The sequence below is a fragment of the Benincasa hispida genome, chromosome 1 (genome assembly GCF_009727055.1).
Source record: "Benincasa hispida cultivar B227 chromosome 1, ASM972705v1, whole genome shotgun sequence".
NCBI lineage: Eukaryota > Viridiplantae > Streptophyta > Magnoliopsida > Cucurbitales > Cucurbitaceae > Benincasa > Benincasa hispida.
The window spans coordinates 63,774,574-63,779,634 of NC_052349.1; the positions used below are offsets into that span (position 1 = coordinate 63,774,574).

Here is a 5,061-nt window from a genome sequence, read left to right on the forward strand (position 1 = left end):
GAATCTGTTGAGCCTCCAAACCACGAGTCTTCTTTTCCACCTCTTTAATTGTCTTTTCGATTAGTAGGTGAATCAGAATATATTTAAACCAAATTTTGAAACGAGAAAAAAAAACTATAAATACATATAAAAAAATCAATTATATTAAATCACTCTGTACATTAGTGTTTGTTAATGAAAGTGGAAAGTGAAAAAAAAAATTGTAAAACACAGTCCTACTTGAAGCCTGTTGATTGAAATTATTGGTATAAATAAATCCAATTGATGAAGCAATTGAGTTGTGGAAGGCAATATACATAGACAAAAATCAAATCAAAAAACGATTTTAAAAATTACAATATTGAGATTTTTAGAAAAGTTGGTTAACGTTTATTTTGACTTCAAGTAAACGCCATTACTTTTAAATATTGTTTTCATTTTTCAACCCTTGGGACTCAATCAACCTCTAATTCTTTACCAACCCATATAGCATTATTATTATTATTTATTTATAGTATTATAGTTTTTTAAATACGAATTTGATGTACCTACTTTATAATATGATATGATATATATTGACCATTTTGGATATAAACTTCTCCCAATTTTACTTTTGAAAACACTCAAAATGTCCTATGACGGTAAAAATAATTTTGTCCTCACGTATATAATGTCATGGATCTCTTTCTTCTCTAACAAATTTAGGACTTTGTTTGCAAATCTAACACACTATCTCCAAAAGTTCAAACTCATGGCCGGTTACCATTAAGTTTTAATTATATCAATACTTTGTAGATTTAAGAATTTCTCGAGGATTCAACCAATAAAAATCGAAAGAAAGAAATCGAATCTCAAAAGTTTAAATAATACATCTTCGCTTAGATATACCATATTAAATAAAGGTTGGTATGCGAGTGGACAACCCTCACTTAGGAAACATACCTAATTTCCACTAAAAACCTTGAAAACTGATTTTTTATTCCACATGGTATATTAACATAATTTATTAAAATAGTTAGAACTATGTGTTACATGAAAAAAATAATTGTCAAACTATTTATAGAAATAGTAAAAAAATATTTATAGATATTGATAGATTTTTATCAGTATATATCACATAGTATCAATGATGGATTTCTATTACTTTCCATCATTGATAGACTTCTATCCGCCTCTATCAAAGAATATTAGATTTTGTTATTTTGGATAAATGATTTTTCTTATTTTTCTATTTTTGAAAATCTCCCTAAAATAAAAAAAGACAACTTAATTAAGAATTTTAATAAACTTATGAATAAGAGAGTTTTTCTGATGGGTCATGAATTTTGAAAAATAAAAAGGAAGTTAAGAGAGTTTAAAATAATAGTTATTTTTTAGGGTTCTTTTTAAATATAGAAAATAAATCACAATATTACAAAATATAACAAAATTTTAGAATTATCAATATAACATTGATAGACATTGATAAACTTCTATCAGTGTCGATCAGTGATATTGATAGACACTAATAGAAGACTATCATTGATAGTTTTAAAATTTTGCTATAGTTTATAAATATTTTCAACTGTTTTACTATTTGAAATAATTTCTCTATTTTTTATTAACTATTACCTAATTAAGTAAAAAATATATTATTAAAAGGAAATGAAAATATAAAAGATCTTAAATGGATGCATAATTCGAAGCGATGCTTATGTGTGGAGCTGAGAACAAAAATCCTTGAAGTTAAAAGAGGAAGAAACAAATGTGAAAAAAAGATAATCGTGAATAGATTAAAAAAAGATGTTGTAAACTAAATTAAAAATTGAAAAATAAATAAAATTGGAGACACTTGAGAAATGAAATAGGAGACGAGACAGAAATTAACGATGTAATTTAAGCAATTAATAGAAGAAATTTAGATTCAAATACTTGATTTTGAATGAAAATCATATCTCAAATTGAAAAATATATAAATTGATAAATAAAACTTAATAAATACAACTTAAATTACTCATTATAACTGTATAATCATCAAATAAAAGAGAAAAAACGAAAATTAAAAGTTTTTCCCCTTAAATTCCTTTTAGATAATATAGAGTAGATAATTTAAACCTGAAATATTTTCTAGGTGCTTAAAAAATATCTTTTTTAGTGCAATAAAAGTGGTTTTAAATGCTTACCATGCATTTTTTATCGAGTTGCTAAGTTCGTTTCAATCTGATGTACCTACGGATCTCATTGATTCTTGTACTTTGTTAAAGAAAAAAAACTATTTTCAAATATCACATAAAAATAAAATTACTTCAAAATGTATAGATCTTTTGAGTCCTCTATATATAGATATATATACGTCTCTCACTTTTTCGAAAGAAATATATGTATCATATATACAAGGTTTAAAATGTTGATGTCAAAAAAATATTGAGATCTTAATTTTTTTAAAAAAAAATTGATTCAAATATTAATAAAATATCGATTTCAATGGACATTTCTAGAAAAATTATAAAAATAAAAAATTCAAAAAATAATTTTAAATTAGTAAATAAACTTTTTATGATTTTCAAACAACTTAATATATCTATTATTTATATTACATTTATATTAGTGATATTTTGATGATTATTTTTTGTATTTTGTGAGTTTTTCTACGATATAAAGAAAATATCAATTCATCCTTCATGTTGATGTTGAATCCATAAAAACGTGAAAACATCTATGTAAATATCGAACATTTCGATGAAAATTTAATACTATAATTATATATATATATATATATATAGGTGTTAATGGTGGGTTGTGGGTGCCATTTTGGACCTTTCAAGTCAACTCCACTAGTCAAAGAATTGCCAAACTTTCAATCATACACTACACAACTATGATAATTTTTTTATTATATAATATGAAGCTGCTGAGAAATAATGTCTATGGCTCTTCAAATTAGGGAAGGGGAAAACCATATCATATCCACATGCCTGTGTATTTATATCCTCACAAAACAGCAACAAATGCATCAATAAATTGTTCTTGTTCTTCAAAATATATTAAGGCTATTTGCTTTCCCCAAAAATGGCTTCTAAATCCCTCATTTGGCAATTGGTTTTGGTTTTAGTTGCCATTCTAGGTTATAATGTTGCAGCAAGGAATTGGGATTCTGCTCATCAAACTGCTTGTAAGTGCATCCTAAACCTATTTCTTGTGGATGGATATATTGATTAGGATTAGGCAAGAAACCATTTCCAAAACTAGTCTAATGTTAGGGGAAAAAAAGTACAATTTTTTTGTATTCATAAAAATATTCTATTGTCTTTTCTATTATTCACGTGTTGCCATATTTTACGTAGTTCGAGTCATCCGATAAAATTGAACGATATAGAGAAAATTAGTATGACTATATGTAGAAGTGAAATTGTATAAATTGAAAAATGATTAGATTTCTTTCTCTTTTTTTTTTAAAAAAAAAAGTTTGCGTAGTTGAGTGTGGATGTATTTTTCCAATTTTTTTAAAGAAGTATTTAGTTTAAGGTTAAAAATCACTTTTCGTTCACAAGCTTCTATGAAAATAATAATTTAATAATTGAATTTTAATTAGTCATGATTTAACACTTTCGTATCTTTTCTTACAAAAAAAAAAAAAGTTTATGTACTTTTCAACGGAAAAAAGTGCTATCTATTTGTAATACAATTTAGTCTCTATATTTTCTAATTTGTAATGATTAATTTAGTTTCTATTATTTAAAATATTATTAAAATTCATTGCAATATTTTTACATACATGTAGATTGATAAACTGATCGGAAATTAACTTTAAAAAAAGAGTATAAAAATTAAATCGTTACATAATAGAAATGACACTTACTTTTCAAGATATTTTTCATATATAGTAAGTAGTAAATCGTTATAAATTTCGAAATGTAGAGTCTAAATTGTTACATATTTAAATTAAAGGACTAAATTGTTAAAATTTTGAGAATACAAGGATTAAATCATTACAAACTAAAGCTTATGAACTAAATTGTTACATCTATGAAAAGTTAGGACCAAAAGTTTTTTAATCTTAATTTAATAACTAATCCAAATTTTTAGTGTGTGATTTAGTGTTTAAGTTGAAAATTTATTGAGGGAGGATTTTTTTTTTTTTTTTTTTTTTTATTCAAGTTTGTGCCTCAATTTGGAAAAAAGACATGAAAGCTTAAAAGTAGAAATTTCCCCTAAGGTTACTTTAGGATAAAACCACAATTTATCTTTACATAACATCGATAGGGAAACAATGGCGAGATATATATCCTCAACTCAGAGATAGACTGTAGAAGTTTGAATTCATAAGTAACTAATTGAAGTAGAATCATGGTTAAACTATGTCGTTTTTTTTTCTAATAAGAAACTAATGGAGAAGAGAGTTCAATATTACAACTTGATGACCCGACCCAATTTCAATCCAAAAATATGAAGGTTGGATTAGTTTGGGTTAATGACTCTATTTGATTCATTTAACGTTAAAAAATCATCGATTTAAAAATTTAATCTAACCCAACCCAAACTGATATAAACCTCTATACTTCACAACTTTTTCTTTGATCTAATTAATTGGTTTTTTTCTTGTATTTTTCAGACAAGGATGTTGTGGGAATCAAAAGCATAAAAAAGGTAGCTAAACCCATTCCAAGGAAAGATAAACCAAGGGGTGGAAATTTCTAATCAACTTCCAAAAATAATTTAGTATATTGGAGGATGTCAAATTTTCCCAACTTTTTACCTTGTAATAAATTGTTACCTTTTTCATACAGATTAATACAATGAATTTGTTTGGAAAAGGAAACTTCATATGATCTCTCTTTTAGCCTTTATTGGGTTATTTTAAGTATATACTAAGTTCTTGTAGCGAGCAATGAAATGAATTGAAACAATTCGAACAACATCAACGATAAAAAAATTGTCATAAGAATAATTCACTCTTTCACATTTTAAATGGTGTTACCACTAGATAAGATTTAACTCATAACTTTCATAAATATCAATTTAAATTCTAAACTTACATAAATATATCGAAATAAAACGTAATGAAGGGTTTAAATTGATATGGAAACTTCAAGGTTTAAATTT

General features: G+C 25.1%; 1 long non-coding RNA gene across 1 annotated transcript; it reads left to right on the top strand.

Moving 5' to 3' along the window:
• Positions 1-2,892: 2,892 nt before the first annotated feature.
• On the top strand, positions 2,893-4,784 carry LOC120093008. The gene is made up of 2 exons (XR_005486241.1): positions 2,893-3,130; positions 4,571-4,784. It is a non-coding gene; the product is annotated as an uncharacterized LOC120093008 (long non-coding RNA).
• Positions 4,785-5,061: the final 277 nt, after the last annotated feature.